Source organism: Rutidosis leptorrhynchoides, chromosome 10 (assembly GCF_046630445.1).
Source record: "Rutidosis leptorrhynchoides isolate AG116_Rl617_1_P2 chromosome 10, CSIRO_AGI_Rlap_v1, whole genome shotgun sequence".
NCBI lineage: Eukaryota > Viridiplantae > Streptophyta > Magnoliopsida > Asterales > Asteraceae > Rutidosis > Rutidosis leptorrhynchoides.
Window position 1 is genome coordinate 328,800,014 of NC_092342.1, and position 20,411 is coordinate 328,820,424.

General features: G+C 35.9%; 1 non-coding gene and 1 pseudogene across 1 annotated transcript; both read left to right on the forward strand.

The window, feature by feature from the left end:
• Positions 1–4,502: 4,502 nt before the first annotated feature.
• On the forward strand, positions 4,503–4,584 carry TRNAS-GCU (transfer RNA serine (anticodon GCU)). The gene has a single exon. It is a non-coding gene; the product is annotated as a tRNA-Ser (tRNA).
• Positions 4,585–4,698: 114 nt separating this feature from the next.
• Positions 4,699–15,368, forward strand: LOC139871876 (general transcription and DNA repair factor IIH helicase subunit XPD-like; annotated as a pseudogene).
• The last annotated feature ends 5,043 nt before the right edge of the window (positions 15,369–20,411 follow it).

Genomic DNA, 20,411 nt, shown 5'->3' on the forward strand with positions numbered 1-20,411 from the left:
AGAAATGCCAGAAGTAGAAGATAATGAGGAAAATGACGGTGCTGAGCAGGGGGAGCTACAACCCCATCTGCCAGACGTTCCAGCACCATCACAAGGTCAAGATGATGGTGGATCTCCTCAGAATGTTCCAGAAGTTCGTAGATCTGAACGAGGTCGGATTCCATCGAGTAGATATCCAGAATCCGAGTACCTTCTACTTACTGAAGATGGAGAACCGGAGAGTTTTCATGAAGCAGTAACTCATAAGGATAAAGAAAAATGGTTGCTCGCAATGCAGGATGAGATGGATTCTCTGCAGAAAAATCAAACTTATGAGATTGTAGAACTTCCACGCTGGAAGAAGGCACTGAAAAACAAATGGGTGTTCAAGCTGAAAAAGGATGGTAGTGGAAAAGTGGTGAAATACAAAGCACGTCCTGTAGTCAAAGGATTCCAACAAAAGAAAGGGATTGATTTTGACGAGATATTTTCACCAGTAGTCAAGATGACTTCAATTAGAGTCATACTTGGATTGGTCGCAAGTATGAACTTGGAGCTTGAACAGATGGATGTAAAGACAGCTTTTCTTCATGGAGATTTACATGAAGAAATTTACATGGAGCAGCCGGAAGGTTTTGAGGTTTCAGGAGATAACCTCGTATGCAAGCTGAAGAAAAGTTTGTATGGTTTGAAGCAGGCACCTAGGCAGTGGTACAAGAAGTTTGACTCGTGCATGGTGAGTCACGGGTACAAGAAAACTGCAGCAGATGAGTGTGTCTACAGTCAGAAGTTTTCTGAAGGAGATTTCGTTGCTCTTCTACTATATGTAGACGATATTTTGATCGTAGGGAAAGACGCAACGAAGATCAACCAGCTGAAGAAGGAACTCTCTAAGTCTTTTGACATGAAAGACTTAGGACAGGCTCAACAGATTTTGGGAATGCAAATAACACGAGATAGGAAGAATAAAAGGTTATGGCTATCTCAACAGAAGTATATTGAACGAGTGCTTTCACGTTTCAATATGAACAATGCCAAACCTGTTAGCATTCCATTAGCTAACCATTTCAAGTTAAGCAAGAGTTCTTGTCCCTCATCCAAGGAAGAGATCGGGGAGATGTCGTCAGTACCATATTCCTCAGCAGTTGGAAGTTTGATGTATGCGATGGTGTGTACAAGGCCCGATATTGCTCATGCAGTGGGAACGGTGAGTCGTTTTCTCTCGAACCCCGGGAAAGAGCATTGGGATGCAGTAAAATGGATTCTCAGATATCTTAAAGGTACAAAGAATCTATGTCTTTGTTACGGGGGAGCTGATCCAATCTTGGAAGGCTATACAGATGCGGATATGGCCGGAGATCTTGATAGTAGGAAATCTACTTCAGGATTCATTTACACTTTTGCAGGGGGAGCTGTTTCATGGCAGTCAAGACTACAGAGGTGTGTTGCATTATCCACAACTGAAGCAGAGTATATTGCTGCCGCAGAAGCTGGAAAAGAAATGTTGTGGTTAAAGCGTTATCTTCAAGAATTTGGAATCAAGCAAAAGGAGTACAAGGTATATTGTGACAGTCAAAGTGCTATAGATTTGAGCAAGAACTCCATGTACCATTCTCGTACAAAACATATTGATATTCGCTATCATTGGATACGCGAGGTAATTGATCGACAACTGTTGAGACTAGTGAAGATCCATACAAAGGAGAATCCTGCGGATATACTAACAAAGGTGGTGACTCGAGAAAAATTGAAGTTATGCAGAGACATAACTGGAATGTTCGTGGATTCGGCTGGAGGGGGAGAATTGATGGTTTCCAGTGGTTTCCAGCCGTCATCTAGATGGCTCTGTTCCAGCTGCCATCTAGATGTTCAACGTTTCCAGCTTTGAACAACTCATACGGAAGTAGCAAACTTGAACACGATGACGACCGCCAACTTCCGCCAACCTTCTTCGTTCACACCATTCACCGCCATAGAATTTTTGCTATAAATAGAGATGCAAACTTTCATTGTAAATCATCCAAAAATCACTCAGAGAAGTGTAATCACAATCTAGAGAGTGTGTGTGAGTTTGAGAGTTTTTTTGTAAGAGTTTTGTAATACTCTGTAAATCTATTCTTGTGAGTAATAGAGTTGTTTTTCTCTCAAATTTATATCTCCCAACGTCCAGGCGATCCTCTCTTCCTAACAATCACACATCCTCACTCTAAAATGTAACGTTGTAGGTGACACCATTGAATATGGGTCAAGTAGTGTAAATTTTTTTTAACCTTTATATCAATTCCACCATTTATTTAAAGCTTATAACACCAAATCTAAGTTGATGTTTGTATTGAATTGCACTTTCTTTGATTACAAATGTTATATTTTGGTTTTAATTTCTACCATCAGCAACCTAAATTTCTAGATTTGCCAATGTGGCTGCTGTTCCTTATAACCCGCAATTGTCCATTGGTTATATATAGTACTTTTGTTAATTCCAGCAAACTGTGTTGTTACATTTATAATCTCATCTCATATTTAATACAGTAAAAGAAACTAGTACACTACTTAAAATACGCTTTCAGCTACCCGTTCCCTCTTAGCAAATATTTGCTTCATTTGACCCAGATTGACCCGTTTATAAGTTAATAGGGTATAAATTGTGAGTTCTGACTAATTCTAGTCTCCTTTGAATCAAGCAGACTGGATTCTATGTTCTGACACCGATTATCTATTTTCCGAATGTCCTGCACAGGCAATAGTTTATAGTTTGTAATTTGTTTCAAAAAGAACTGCTATTTAAGACTTGCAGTTGCTCTTAAAAACACCATCAATATACTCACATTATATGGTAACGTTTTATGTGATAATATGTCTCCTCAGCTGGATATCTGGTCTTGTTCTTTTATATACATCCATGTCTGTTCCTAAGCATTTTTGACGAGTGATTGCTTAATCGAATAGAGTATGACCGATTTTAATACTTTGATGATTGTAGTGTTGTTAAATATATCGTCTTTTTAAGGACCGACTAGTTCAGTCTCTTTAGTTATTTAGTTTTACGTATTTAACTGATCAGTGTATAAACATAAAAAACTTATTATAAAAAACTTCTTTTGGCCAAACACTAGGCGAATATTGTTTGGATCCAAACCGCAAGGTGTTGGTGCATTGATGGTGACCTCCCTTCCCAAGTCAGGTCAGGGGTTCGACTCCCATGTGATGCAATAACATATTTCCTTTGTGGTTAATTGGTTATCAGTCAATGTCATGGGCCTCGTTGTAGGGATTTCCTCCCAAGGGGCGGTAGGAATGTATTGGTTCGTCCACAGAAATGGGCATTTGTGTTCATAAGTGGTATGTTTATTAATAACTTTGATTTGAAGTTGTGTCGTTTATACGAAGTCTTCTTATTGGATGCTGAACAGGTAAGACATTGGAAGCTGAGCAGCCTCAGTTTGCTGCGTGTCGAAGTCTGTTACGTGCTGGTCCAGCAGCATCTCTACGTATGAACATTCGAGTGGTAAATGAAAACCTCTCTGAACTTGCCTAAAATGGGCATTTGTGTTCATAGATGAATATGCAGGTAGCACAGTACGCAGATGAAGTCAAATATCGGCATAACTGTTAGTCCATTAAACAAGTAAGGTTTTTTTTTAGACTACTCGTTTCACCTAAAGTTGGCATCAATCCATTTGCTAATATATTGGGTAGATTTGGGGTACTTTACTAAAAGAAGTGGGCCAAATGGGTTCAGAATCATCTAAAACATATTCAATTGCATAACAAACTCTTAATTCGTTTGATAATTTGTATCCCTACTGTTTTGCCAATATGTGATTCTGACTCGGCCCAATTTAACCGGCCATTTTGATCCGCCTAATTTTCCACTAGTACATATTATGATACTCGAAACAAGAACGAGTTTTGTGACCCATGTCTCTCGTTTCAAGTAAATATGCAACTGTCTTATCACTTTTTGGAAATGCAGTTTACTTCAGACAGTTCCTACAGATGTACAGAAAAGGGAAAGGCTATAGCTGATGCATACAACACTATTGACGAAGATTATGCTCTACAAAACGTCGATCCAAAATCTGTAAAACTTTTTATTATAGTTGCGTCTTATAACTTAATGCGGAACACAAAATCTGTAACAAAAGTAATTGTAAAAAACTTGTGAGTATGACATTTGTGTAGTTTTAGGTCATTTAATTGTCATTTGTGGAGACAGTTGATTGTTATGTTCTCTAACTTCGACAAAAACGGAATAGTTTTGTGTTACATGAATATACCACTCCTAAACCAATCTATTTTGACTTGTTAACTAGTCAATGGTCTGCGAGGTGACTTTTTGATGGAACAATTGTGTGTATATATATATATATATATATTCATGAATTAATTTAATGTATATATGTATATATTTAAGTTAAAATCGTAGTTTATAACTTTAGCTTCAAGTGTTTGCAGGAAATTCTCACTTTCTTTTTAGTTTATGAATAATATGTATACTAGTAAATGTTGTTAGATAAGCATCAGACGCTTTGGCCGAGTGGTTAAGGCGTGTGCCTGCTAAGTACATGGGGTTTCCCCGCGAGAGTTCGAATCTCTCAGGCGTCGTTTTTTAATTAGAAAATCATACACTTTTTGAGACCATAGAATAGAAGTTCTTTAGTTTTTTTGAGACCATAGAATAGAAGTTCTTTAGTTAGCAAAACCCTTTTGTATGTTCATTGGTATAATTCACACAAAACCCTAAAACTGAACCTATATGATCAACATCAAATCAACTCAATTACACAAAATATCATTTTTATTTCGATTCAATCCAATTCATAATGAAGTTCCAAATCGAAGATGTAACAGTTTACTTTCCCTACGATTACATCTACCCCGAACAATACACATACATGAGTGAACTCAAACGAGCCCTAGATGCAAAAGGTCACTGTCTACTCGAACAATCGCATTATTATCATTAATCACAAGTTACTCCTTATCAAAACCTACTAATCCTGCGAAACTGTTATACTGTACTCGTACGGTTCACGAAATGGAAAAAACCCTAGCGGAATTAAAATTGTTAAATAAGTATCAAGTCGATTGTATCGGTCCGTCTATGAAGATGCGTGCGTTAGGTTTATCGTCTAGGAAGAATTTGTGTGTGAATCCTGAGGTTGCTTCAGCCGAAAATGGGGATTCGGTTGATGCTGGATGTAGGAAACTTACTGCTAGTTGGGTTCGAGCATTGGCGATTGAGAATCCAAGTGTGAAGACTTGTGATTTTTTTAAAACGTTTGAGGAAGCTGGTTCTAATGCTGTTCTGCCTCCTGGAGTTTATACTTTGCAGGCTTGTTTCATTGATATTATATAATATCTATATATAGATATGTATATTATAATATTATGCTCGTGATTATTAGTTTATTATTAAGAGATGTGAACTGGAATGAGATGATTTGTTGCCTTTAGTATATGACTATCCATTTAGTAATTTGTACATGATCAAGCACTAATCTTTAACTTATAAATTACTGTTATGATGTAATTATCATATGATTTTGAAATGAAATCAAAACAGTTAAGGATTCAAGGTAAAAGATTCGTTTATGATACTGTGTTTAGAACTGAATTACCATAAGCATCTGAATAGGCACGGAAACTAGGGATTCTTTTTGCAATTAACATATGAATATGAACTGAAATTGAAACAATTAAGATGACTAATTTTCTATCATTGAGCATGTAGTTGCCTTCAACATATGAATGTGCTCTAAAAATACAAACTTTATTATTATTCGTATATATGCAAGTTGCAGCATGTAGTGTGTAATATGTTTAAAGAAACCACACTGTTTCATACATATTGTTTTTAATTCTGCTTTGATATAGAAAGTAGGTGTTCAGTACTGGTTGTAAAAAGTCAAAATATCTTTTTTCTTACTATGCCGTGTGGTATTTTGAGTTGTCTTTTATTTATAATTTGTTCGGTAAAAGATGGTTCTCATCATAATTATTGCAGGATCTAAGGGTGTTTGGGAAAGAAAAAGGGTGTTGCCCGTACTTTTTAGCACGTCATATGGTGCAAGTTTCAGATGTGGTGGTTTGTAGTTACCAATATTTACTTGATCCCAAAGTAGCCGGGATTATATCGAAAGAAAAGCAGAAAGAATATGTAGTGGTTTTTGATGAAGCTCACAATATTGATAATGTGTGCATTGATGCACTGAGTGTTAGTGTACGGAGGAAAACAATTGAAGGGACACGAAGAAATCTTAGTAAAATGTCTAAGGAGATAGATAGGTATGTTTTTTTATTTATTAATCCTTGAGCCTTTTCTGAAAATTGATGAGTTATAAACAAAAGCTTGAGTCCTCTTTCTGGCGTGGTTGTCAAAGTCCCCCGACTAGTACCCGAACTTGGCCCGTGTTGGGGTTAACATGTCAAAATGGGTCAAAATTCGGATGTATTAAGTCAAAGTTGGATTTTTTGGGTAGAATTTGGTCAAAACAATCAAAGTCAAAGTTGATATAATCTTTTTTTATAACTTTGTTTAATAACTTGGTTGGAAGGTGTTGTTTAAGGCTTAAACCTGCACTTGATCAGAGTAACACACACTAGCCGAATAAAACACAGAAAAAAAGAACACGACACAAGAATTATAGTGGTTCGGTTTCTAGGTGAAACCTACATCCACTTTGGAACTAGAGAGTATTATTATTAATTTGGAGGTGATGATTTACAAGTACAATTGAGAGACTATATATAGACTTAGGACCCTCAATAAAAACGGCCCAAACAATTAGGGTTGGCCAAACTCTAACTTGGTCACCAAGTAAACTCCTGGCCCGTTTTTCTTGGGCTTAAACTACCGAAGCCTACACACATTAACAATCTCCCACTTGGAGGCTTCGAATACATCGATCTGCACTCTTGTACTTCTGCAATGCAAGACCTAGCTCGTCTCTTCTCTCTCTAGTTCCTGCCTTCTCTTCAATGTTCCTGAAGGCCGGTTGAAGCTATGCACAGCTTCAACTTATCCAGCGTTACTGGTTTGGTGAACATATCTGCTGGATTCTTTGAACCTGGAATGCTCTCCAGATTAAATGTTCCCTTGCTTATCCGTTCTCTGATAAAGTGATACTTCATGCCAATGTGCTTCGTTTTAGCATGATAGACTGGATTCTTCGCTAACTTGATTGCGCTCTCATTATCACAATATAAGACAAATTCTGTCTGTTTGCTACCCAGTTCTTTCACGAATGTCTTCAACCACACTAGTTCTTTACTGGCTTCAGTCAAGGCCATGTATTCTGCTTCAGTAGTAGATAGAACCACGCTCTTTTGAAGCCTAGACATCCAACTCACTGCTGTTCCTCCTATAGTGAATACATACCCGGTGGTGCTCTTGAAGGTATTATTGCATCTACCCAGATCTGCATCAGAATAACCCCTGAGAGTAGTATCTCTGCCCTTGAAACATAACCCAACTTTGGGAGTACCCTTCAAATACCGCAGTATCCACTTCACTGCTTCCCAATGTTCTTTCCCCGGAGCTGACATAAAGCGACTAACCATCCCAACTACATGTGCTATATCAGGTCTTGTACACACCATAGCGTACATTAGACTACCCACTGCGGATGCATAAGGAACCTTAGCCATTTCTGCTTTTTCTACTTTAGTTTTAGGAGACTGATGTTTAGAAAGCTTTAGATGACTTCCCAACGGTGTGTTTCTTGGCTTTGTAGACTCACCATTCATTCTGAACTTTTCAAGAACCTTCCGAATATACTTTTCTTGAGATAAAGAAACTGACCCATCTTTATTCCTGCATATACTCATACCGAGAATCTGCTTAGCTGGCCCGAGATCCTTCATTTCAAATTCTCTAGATAATTGCTTCTTCAAATTGCGTATTTCAACCATATCAGAACCTGCAATTAACATATCATCGACATAAAGAAGCAATATAATATAAGAGCTCTTGAACTTCTTCAAATAACAGCAATGATCTGTAGAACTTCTCACGAATCCTGTCTTCTCCATGAAATTATCAAATTTCAAGTACCACTGTCTGGGAGCTTGTTTCAAACCATACAAGCTTCTCTTTAGATTACACACAAGACTCTCCTTTCCTTTGACACGAAACCCCTCTGGTTGAGACATGTAAATGTCTTCTTCAATGTCGCCATGCAGGAAGGCTGTTTTAACATCCAACTGTTCTAAGTGTAACTTCTCGGCTGCAACCATACTTAGAACCAATCTGATAGTCGTCATCTTCACTACTGGAGAAAAGATTTCAGCATAGTCGACTCCTTTCTTTTGTTGAAATCCTTTGACAACTAATCTTGCTTTGTATCGTTTAGAACCATCCCCTTCATCTTTGACTCTGAAAACCCATTTATTCTGTAAGACCCTTTTTCCTGGTGGTAACTTGGTCAACTTCCAAGTTTGATTTTTCAATAAAGATTCCATCTCGCTTTTCATAGCCTGCTCCCACTGGAACGAATCTTTCACCTTCATTGCCTCAGAATAACTTTCTGGTTCCCCATTTTCTGTCAAAAGAAGATAGTTAACTGTTGGACTAAACCTAACTGGCTGTCTTGTGACTCGTGTAGATCTCCTGACCCAATTGGACTGGTCAGATTGTGGTGGGGACTGTGGGGTCTGCTCATCATCAGACTCTGAGCTCCCACTATCTGAAGTCTGCTCGTGATCAGACTCCGAGCTTTCACTGTTAGGAACTCCCACTGGAACTTCAGTTTCATCCTCTGGAGTTTCCCTTTCATCTTCTCTAGTTGTCTCTGTGTCAACCTCAAATTCAACTGATTCTTTTTCTTTTGTTGTTGAGTTGAAATCCTTGTACAATTCTGCTTCATTGAAGGTGGCATGTTTACTTCTGATAACATGTTTTCCCTTGTTATCCCATAACCTGTAACCCATGTCGTCTCCCCCATAACCAATGAACACGTACTTCTTTGCTTTTGCATCAAGTTTGTCACCATCTTTATTAATATCATATGCACTGCACCCAAAGATTTTTAGATGCTCATAACTGATTGCTTTACCTCTCCATTCTTCTTCGGGTATTTTGAAATCAAGCGGAGTTGATGGAGAACGGTTGATCAAATAAGCGGCAGTGCTTACTGCATCAGCCCATAGAGTCTTTGGTAGTCCACAATTAAGTCTCATGCTACGTGCTCTCTCATTTAAAGTGCGATTCATTCTTTCTGCAACTCCGTTTTGCTGTGGAGTACCTGGAACCGTCTTGATCATCCGAATACCATGATCAGCACAATAGTTAACGAATTCGGTGCTGATGTATTCTCCTCCATTATCCGACTTCAAGCATTTTACCTTCAAATCACAAGATAATTCAACAGCAGATTTTCATTTCTTAAAAGCTTCAAATACATCAGATTTATTTTTAAGAAAGTAAACCCATACCTTGCGTGTTGAATCATCGATGAAAGTAACATAATAGCGTGCTCCTCCCAATGAAGAAACAGGAGTAGGCCCGAACACATCCGTGTGTACTAGCTCCAACTTCTGAGCCTTTAATGTTCTGCCTGCTTTTGCAAAGGTGACCTTCTTCTTTCCTAGAACACATGACTCGCAAAAGTCCGATTCAACTCTCTTTAGACCAGGAATTTTACCATTAGACACTAGCATTTTCATTCCTTTGTCACTCATGTGACCTAAACGTTGGTGCCACTGACTGGTTAAGCTACGATCATTGGAAACTGTATTTACTTCATTAGCTGGAACTTCTGCCATATAAAGAGTGCCTCTCTTCTTACCCTTGGCTATTACTAAGTTCCCCTTTATTACTTTCCACTGACCTTCACCAAATAGCACACTATATCCTTGATCATCAAGCTGTCCAACAGAGATTAGTTTCTTCTTTAGGCCAGGAATAACTCGGACATTTTCCAAGGTCCAGTTAGTGCCCAAAGAGGTCTTCAGCTCTAAGTCTCCAATCCCTGTAATGTCAAGACAATGATCATTAGCCAAACGAACTTTACCAAGATTACCTGTTCGTAGATTCTTCATCAAATGTGGACTTGGGGTAGCATGAAACGATGCTCCTGAATCCATAACCCATGCATCAATTGTATTCTCAATGCAGCAAATAAGGACGTTATCATAATCTTCTGTTGCAACTGCAACATTAACTTCCTTTGGCTTTGATGATGTTACTGGCTTAGTGCACTGGTTTCGGAAGTGTCCAGTCTCCTGACAATTCCAACATTTAATATCATTCCTCGTTCTCGACACACTCCTCCTTCTTGACTTTAACCTGCCCCTGGTGGTGTTACTTCTGCCTTTTCTCCTACCCCTCTCTTCTATGCTCAGCAAGTTTCCTGATGGTTCTCCTGAACTCTTTCTTCTTATATCTTCTCCAAGAATAAAATCACGAATGCTCTCAAACTTTAGCTTTGAGGACTCTGTGGATCCACTGATAGCTGTGACTGAACCTGACCAGCTTTCAGGTAACGAAGATAATAATAGAAGAGCTTTGACTTCATCATCGAACTTGATATCAACTGACAGTAACCGAGAGATACTATTGTTGAAGTTATTAACATGATTTGTTACTGAAGCACCTTCTTTCAACCTTCTTTCAACCTGGTGTTTACCAACTGTCTGATCAAAAACACCTTGTTAGAAGCAGACGGCTTCTCATACATATTTGCTAAGGTCTTCATCAAACCATGTGTCGTGGTTTCGTTCACAATATTAAAGGCAACACTTTTTGTCAACGTGAGTCTGACAACTGCTAGGGCTTTCCTGTCAAGTGTTTTCCACTCATCGTCTTTCATTCCTTCTGGTTTATTCTCATTCAAGGCATCGATCAGATCCTTCTGACATAACAAATCTTCAACCTGCATCTTCCACCACCCAAAATCTTGCCCATCAAACTTATCAATTTTGATCCTTCCTTCTTCTGCCATTGTACTTAGCTTTATCAGATCTGGAACAGCAGCAAAAAACACACCTGTAATTGGGCTGAATTGACGGCAACAGAGGCTGCTATTGGTGGCGGTAGCAGCTGTGATTAACAGTAGCAGAGGCTGCTATTGGTGGCGGTAGCATCTGTGATTAACAGTAGCAGAGGCTGCTATCTGTGGCGATCAGCTGTGAAGATCAGAAGAGTGGCAGCAGATGTGATCAGCTGCAGAGAAGGTGACGGCTGCGTGCACCTTAATCGTAACAGCACCAGCAGCAGCGGGTGTTAGTGACGGCTAGGGTTCAACCTGCAAACGGCACCAGCTGTGATCAATCAGAGAATGGTGACGGCTGCACCTGGATTGAAAACACAGCAACAAATCTGTTTTGAAAAAAAAACAGCAGCAGCAATAAACGTGGTCTGTAACAGCAGCAGCAGATCTGATCTTGTTATCTGCAGTCGGCTAGGGTTAGAACCTAAGCTCTAGATACCAGTTGTTAAGGCTTAAACCTGCACTTGATCAGAGTAACACACACTAGCCGAATAAAACACAGAAAAAAAGAACACGACACAAGAATTATAGTGGTTCGGTTTCTAGGTGAAACCTACATCCACTTTGGAACTAGAGAGTATTATTATTAATTTGGAGGTGATGATTTACAAGTACAATTGAGAGACTATATATAGACTTAGGACCCTCAATAAAAACGGCCCAAACAATTAGGGTTGGCCAAACTCTAACTTGGTCACCAAGTAAACTCCTGGCCCGTTTTTCTTGGGCTTAAACTACCGAAGCCTACACACATTAACAGGTGTAAGGCCTCTGATGCTGGAAAGCTGTGTGCTGAATATAATCGACTTATTGAGGGTTTAGCTCAAAGAGAAGACCAGCCAAGTATATACATATTTATGTTTTATACAACTTTCATTTTTTCAGTTTTGTTATAATTTTATTTGTAAATGTAAATTTGTAGTTGTAATAGTTGTTTAATTTCTATTCCTGGCTTTTTGAAGTTGGTGACACCTGGCTTGCAAATCCCGCTTTACCCAATGAAATTTTAAAGGAGCCAGTACCAGGAAATATAAGGCGAGCAGAGCATTTTTTGGGTGTCTTAACAAGATTAGTACACTACTTAGACGGGCGATTAGATACCGAAAACGTCGAAAAAGAGGGACCCGTTACGTTTGTTAATGCTGTTAATTCACATGTTGGAATTGACCAAAAAATGCTCAAGTTTTGCTATGATCGTTTGCATTCACTTATGTTAACTTTGGAAATAACTGACACTGACGAGTTTTTGCATATTCAGACGATTTGTAATTTTGCCACACTTGTGGGGACGTACACGAGGGGGTTTTCGATCATAATTGAACCATATGATGAGAGAATGCCACATATTCCTGATCCCGTTTTACAGGTATTTTATCAACTTCTATTTTTAGTATTATTTCATTTAGACCATAAATATAAATTGGTGATTATATATATCTGAAGGCTACTCAAATGTATCATTTAAATTATTCTAGAACTTATTTTAATTATTTTAAACTTTTCAGTTAGTTTTTTTCTTTGATTTGGTGTATACAATACAAAATACGAGCTTGGATGGCCTGTAAAATCACTACTTTCAAATATAGGTGACCTATAAAACAAAATACTCCGATATATTTTGATGGGCCTCCATATATATATTTCCTAAATTAATTTATGTTTTTTTTTTCTTTCTGTATTTCTAATTTTGTAATTATTTTTTTCAGCTTTGCTGTCACGATGCATCTCTCGTAATAAAACCCGTCTTCGATCTATTTGAATCCGTTGTAATAACATCCGGGACACTAAGCCCGATCGACCTCTACCCCCGACTTCTAAATTTTAAACCAGTGGTTAGTTGGAGTTCTACCATGTCCTTAACACGGGATTGCATTTGTCCCACGGTTCTCACACGGGGCAGGTAAAAATAACCACCTACAAATCCATCTTGCTGTTGAAAGATCCCATGTGTTCTCGGTCAAACTTAATGTTTGACTTTTTTTTTTTTTTAATTCAGTGATCAGTTACCGGTTAGCACAAAACGAAGTGATCCTGGAGTCGAAAGAAATTACGGGAGGCTTTTGTTGGAGATGGTGTCGGTTGTGCCTGATGGCATCGTTTGTTTTTTTGATAGTTACTCGTTTATGGATGCTATAGTCAACAGTTGGGATGATACCGGGATCTTAAAGGTTTGACTTTGTTGACCGAACCCTGTTTTATTGCTGTTATTATACGAGTTAATTAATTGTTCGATTGTTCCTAATGGTTTAAATAAATAAACTAGTAATTTCTGTATAACCAAAGTTAGTTAGAATTCTTTTTGACTCTATAATAAACTTGTTACTCGTACATTTTACTGACTGAAACTCTTGGTCCAGGAAATAATGCAACGTAAACTGGTGTTCATCGAGACACAAGATGTTGTAGAAACTACGTTAGCACTCGACAATTATCGTAAAGCTTGTGATTGTGGGAGAGGTGCTGTGTTTTTCTCAGTTGCCAGGTGGAGTTTTATATAATTGATTATTATTATTATTATTATAGTTATATTATATTATATATTATAATATTTAAGTTACAATAAAGATAATTAAAAATTGTTATTTGTTCTTGTAGGGGAAAAGTTGCAGAAGGTATAGACTTTAACCGTCATTATGGGAGGCTTGTAATCATGTTTGATGTTCCTTTTCAAGACAACACATTAAGCAGGTGGGTCAATTATATGAACATTTTTGTTTGGCTTGTAATCCTTATGCCTGGAAATCGGGTCGGGTCGGGTTGGTTTTGGGTCTGAAGTGGTTCGGTTCTAAAAGGGTCAGATTTGTTTGCAGGATCTTACTTGCTCGGTTAGAGTACCTGCGCGAGACCTTCCAGATAAAAGAAGGGGACTTTTTGACTTTTGATGCATTGGTACTTAATTTTCTCTACTTTTAGTGGTTGTTTGGTAATATTATTGTTAACTTCTTTTTCTAAAAAATCTTTACTAATGATGAGAATAAATACCGACAGAGACAAGCTGCTCAATGCGTGGGACGTGTTATCCGTTCTAAGGCAGATTATGGAATGATGATATTTGCGGACAAAAGGTTTGTATGTTTAGTCGGCAATCTTCTTATTACACAAATAAATTTAGTATTATTATTTTTAGAATGCAAAATGTTAGGTTGAAGCTTTCATTACACATTTGGTCCAATTTTTTTTTAATATAAATGATTATGATTATTACTTTCAGTATAACATAATTGACCATACTCTTGTAAATAAAGTAACTCTTTTAAGTTTTAAAAATTGCTGACATTCAGTTGCAGTTTGCTAATGTTTTAGTCGAGGCATACATCAATATTAATATCTTCAAGGACCACATATTTCTTATTTATTTATTTATTTATTTATTTATTTATTTATTTATTTTTACTTTCTGACTCTGTATGGGGTATTTTATAGCATAAATAAAGATGATCATTCTTGTTGTTTTACCTACCTGAAGATTTGTTCTTATATTGTATAATGTATAATTGTATAATTGTATATTGTATGTATACGTAGATTTACAAGACATGACAAACGCTCAAAATTGCCTGGGTGGATCTTGTCTCATTTGCGTGATGCTCACTTGAACTTGAGTACGGATATGGCTGTGCATATTGCAAGAGAGGTAAATATTCCATCTTTTACTTATGATCCCGAGTTTTTAAGTTATCGTCAAAATTATGAAGTTTGACCAGTTGACCTCTAATTAAGTCAATTCTGGTTATGTTACATCTCTAACTAGTCTTATACGTTCAGCATAAATGTTTTACTAAAAAGGAAACAAATCAAAACACATCACAAGTCCTCAGAAGTGTATCAAATGCTTAAAAACCTTAAAAGTTAATATTATCATAAAAGCTGCATGCTTTTGTGAAAATTTTGTTTTTAATAAGACATGATTATGCGAATAGCACCCTCTGGTTTATCCCAATATGCGAATCCTAAAGGTAGCTACCGGGTTTAACACTCCCACCCAGAATGTTCACTAGACGGAAGAGCTAGTAGGCGCGGTGTTTAGTACTTCGAAGTTTATATATTATACAGACGAGATGTTCTGTTTTGGGGATATTATTGATGCACATTATATGTTAAGGTCGGTTTCCATGTTGAGCAATGAAATCAAATTGAATGTTATGTATCGAGAGAATGATTTTTATACACAGGTTATGTGTATTATTTTTATGCACGAGATATGTGTACGGTTATTTAAAAATCGCGAGGCAACCTACGGGGGAGAAAAGGATACGAACCTACTCTGCTAAGCATTATGAAAAATGGTTTTGTACACGAGATAGGTGTACTGTATTTAAATCTTGTGGTCTATCAAAATTCACAAATTTTATTGTTTATGATAAACCTATGAACTCACCAACCTTTTGGTTGACACTTTAAAGCATGTTTATTCTCAGGTATGAAAGAAATCTTTCGTTGTGCATTTGCTCATTTTAGAGATATTACTTGGAGTCATTCATGACATATTTCAAAAGACGTTGCATTCGAGTCGTTGAGTTCATCAAAATTATTATTAAGTCAATTATTGTTGGATATATTATGAAATGATATGCATGCCTGTCAACTTTCGATGTAATGAAAGTATGTCTTTTAAAAACGAATGCAATGTTTGTAAAACGTATTATATAGAGGTCAAATATCTCGCAATGAAATCAACTATTGTGAATCGTTTATAATCGGTATGAACGGGTTATTTCATCATCCGCATAAATAAAATGAGATGAATGAATCCGATCTTCCCCCACCTTGATACCACGAATAAAATTGGACTCTAAATGAAGCCCCTCCATTACAATAATGAAGAGAAACGGGCTAAGTGTGTCTCCTTGTCTTAACCCCCTTTTTATCGAGAATTCACGAGTCGGACTACCATTTATCAGAATCGAAGTTTTAGCCGCGAAAAGACACCCCTGAATCCAATCACACCATTTTGTACCGAAACCCAAAGAAGAAAGCATGAACAATAGATAATTCCAGGTAACTGAATCGTACGCTTTCTCGAAGTCCACCTTAAACAGTAACATCTTTTTATTTCTTTTCTTAAATCAAGAAATAATCTCACTTAACATTAACGGACCATCTAAAATCTGTCTTCTAGAAATGAAAGCCGTTTGAACCAGAGAAATAATCTTGTCAATGACAGTGAGCAATCTATTTGTTAGAATTTTCGTAACAATCTTGTAGAAAAAACCAACTAAAGATATAGGTCGAAAATCTGTAACAAGAACCTGGTTAATAACTTTTGGAATAAGTGAAAAAATGCCGAATTCGCACCACGAGGCATAATACAACTACTTTATTGAATATTGACAAATACTTTGAAGTCATTGCAGACGAATCTCTGTGACCATGAGGGAGGATAATTTTGTGAATGGCAGGAATATGATGTGAAATAAATTGTTGAATAAGTTTTCAACTACCCATCAATAAATTATTGACAAGTACTTGAACGTGAAATATAATGTGAACATAAATTGTTGAATAAGTTTTTCAACTACTCTCGAATAACAGTACACAAAATTAAACATAATAGTTCTAGCAATAATGAAATTATTTTTTTATTAATTTAGTAAGGACAATTTATTTAATTTATATTTATTTTTTACGAAAAATCGAAACTTATATAAACCAAATAAATTTTCATCAAAAAAATGAATGAACCTAACAAAACAAATACTCCTTAGACCGGCCACATTGGTGAAATGTCCCGTTCTTATTGATTAAAAACGTTCCATATTAATTGGTTTCGTTGCGAGGTTTTGACCTCTATATGAGACGTTTTTCAAAGACTGCATTCATTTTTAAAACAAACCATAACCTTTATTTCATAAATAAAGGTTTAAAAAGCTTTACGTAGATTAAATGATAATCTAAAATATCCTGTTTACACACGACCATTACATAATGGTTTACAATACAAATATGTTACATAGAAATCAGTTTCTTGAATGCAGTTTTTACACAATATCATACAAACATGGACTCCAAATCTTGTCCTTATTTTAGTATGTAACAGCGGAAGCTCTTAGTATTCACCTGAGAATAAACATGCTTTAAACGTCAACAAAAATGTTGGTGAGTTATAGGTTTAACCTATATATATCAAATCGTAACAATAGACCACAAGATTTCATATTTCAGACCACAAGATTTCATATTTCAATACACATCCCATACATAGAGATAAAAATCATTCATATGGTGAACACCTGGTAACCGACATTAACAAGATGCATATATAAGAATATCCCCATCATTCCGGGACACCCTTCGGATATGATATAAATTTCGAAGTACTAAAGCATCCGGTACTTTGGATGGGGTTTGTTAGGCCCAATAGATCTATCTTTAGGATTCGCGTCAATTAGGGTGTCTGTTCCCTAATTCTTAGATTACCAGACTTAATAAAAAGGGGCGTATTCGATTTCGATAATTCAACCATAGAATGTAGTTTCACGTACTTGTGTCTATTTTGTAAATCATTTATAAAACCTGCATGTATTCTCATTCCAAAATATTAGATTTTAAAAGTGGGACTATAACTCACTTTCACAGATTTTTACTTCGTCGGGAAGTAAGACTTGGCCACTGGTTGATTCACGAACCTATAACAATATATACATATATATCAAAGTATGTTCAAAATATATTTACAACACTTTTAATATATTTTGATGTTTTAAGTTTATTAAGTCAGCTGTCCTCGTTAGTAACCTACAACTAGTTGTCCACAGTTAGATGTACAGAAATAAATCGATAAATATTATCTTGAATCAATCCACGACCTAGTGTATACGTATCTCAGTATTGATCACAACTCAAACTATATATATTTTGGAATCAACCTCAACCATGTATAGCTAACTCCAACATTCACATATAGAGTGTCTATGGTTGTTCCGAAATATATATAAATGTGTCGACATGATAGGTCGAAACATTGTATACGTGTCTATGGTATCTCAAGATTACATAATATACAATACAAGTTGATTAAGTTATGGTTGGAATAGATTTGTTACCAATTTTCACGTAGCTAAAATGAGAAAAATTATCCAATCTTGTTTTACCCATAACTTCTTCATTTTAAATCCGTTTTGAGTGAATCAAATTGCTATGGTTTCATATTGAACTCTATTTTATGAATTTAAACAGAAAAAGTATAGGTTTATAGTCGGAAAAATAAGTTACAAGTCGTTTTTGTAAAGGTAGTCATTTCAGTCGAAAGAACGATGTCTAGATGACCATTTTAGAAAACATACTTCCACTTTGAGTTTAACCATAATTTTTGGATATAGTTTCATGTTCATAATAAAAATCATTTTCTCAGAATAAAAACTTTTAAATCAAAGTTTATCATAGTTTTTAATTAACTAACCCAAAACAGCCCGCGGTGTTACTACGACGGCGTAAATCCGGTTTTACGGTATTTTTCGTGTTTCCAGGTTTTAAATCATTAAGTTAGCATATCATATAGATATAGAACATGTGTTTAGTTGATTTTAAAAGTCAAGTTAGAAGGATTAACTTTTATTTGCGAACAAGTTTAGAATTAACTAAACTATGTTCTAGTGATTACAAGTTTAAGCCTTCGAATAAGATAGCTTTATATGTATGAATCGAATGATGTTATGAACATCATTACTACCTCAAGTTCCTTGGATAAACCTACTGGAAATGAGAAAAATAGATCTAGCTTCAAAGGATCCTTGGATTGCTTGAAAGTTCTTGAAGCAGAATCATGACACGAAAACAATTTCAAGTAAGATTTCCACTCGAAATAAGATTGTTATAGTTATAGAAATTGAATTAAAGTTTGAATATGATTATTACCTTGTATTAGAAAGATAACCTACTGTAAGTAACAAAGGTTTCTTGATCTTGGATGATTACTTGAAATGGATTTAGAAAACTTGGAAGTAAACTTGCAATCTTGGAAGTATTCTTGATTTTATGAAACTAGAACTTTTGGAATTTATGAAGAACACTTAGAACTTGAAGATAGAACTTGAGAGAGATCAATTAGATGAAGAAAATTGAAGAATGAAAGTGTTTGTAGGTGTTTTTGGTCGTTGGTGTATGGATTAGATATAAAGGATATGTAATTTTGTTTTCATGTAAATAAGTCATGAATGATTACTCATATTTTTGTAATTTTATGAGATATTTCATGCTAGTTGCCAAATGATGGTTCCCACATGTGTTAGGTGACTCACATGGGCTGCTAAGAGCTGATCATTGGAGTGTATATACCAATAGTACATACATCTAAAAGCTGTGTATTGTACGAGTACGAATACGGGTGCATACGAGTAGAATTGTTGATGAAACTGAACGAGGATGTAATTGTAAGCATTTTTGTTAAGTAGAAGTATTTTGATAAGTGTCTTGAAGTCTTTCAAAGGTGTATGAATACATATTAAAACACTACATGTATATACATTTTAACTGAGTCGTTAAGTCATCGTTAGTCGTTACATGTAAATGTTGTTTTGAAACCTTTAGGTTAACGATCTTGTTGAATGTTGTTAACCCATTGTTTATTATAACAAATGAGATGTTAAATTGTTATATTATCATGATATTATGATATATATAATATATCTTAGTATGATGTATATACAGTTAAATGTCGTTACAACGATAATCGTTACATATATGTCTCGTTTCGAAATCATTAAGTTAGTAGTCTTATTTTTACATATGTATTTCATTGTTAATACACTTAATAATATATTTACTTATCATTTAACATAATTAACCAAGTGTATCAATATCTTAATATGATTCATATGTACCTAGTAAGACGTTGTTATAACGATAATCGTTATATATATCGTTTTCGAGTTTCTTAAATTAATAGTCTCATTTTTATGTATATAACTCATTGTTAAAATACCTAATGAGATACATACTTATAATAAAATCATGTTAACTATATATATAACCATATATATGTCATCGTATAGTTTTTACAAGTTTTAACGTTCGTGAATCACCGGTCAACTTGGGTGGTCAATTGTCTATATGAAACCTATTTCAATTAATCAAGTCTTAACAAGTTTGATTGCTTAACATGTTGGAAACACTTAATCATGTAAAATAACAATTTCATTTAATATATATATAAACATGGAAAAGTTCGGGTCACTACAGTACCTACCCGTTAAATAAATTTCGTCCCGAAATTTTAAGCAGTTGGAGGTGTTGACGTATCCTCTGGAAATAAGTGCGGGTATTTCTTCTTCATCTGATCTTCTCGTTCCCAGGTGAACTCGGGTCTTCTACGAGCATTCCATCGAACCTTAACAACTGGTATCTTGTTTTGTTTAAGTCTTTTAACCTCACGATCCATTATTTCGACGGGTTCTTCGATAAATTGAAGTTTTTCGTTGATTTGGATTTCATCTAACGGAATAG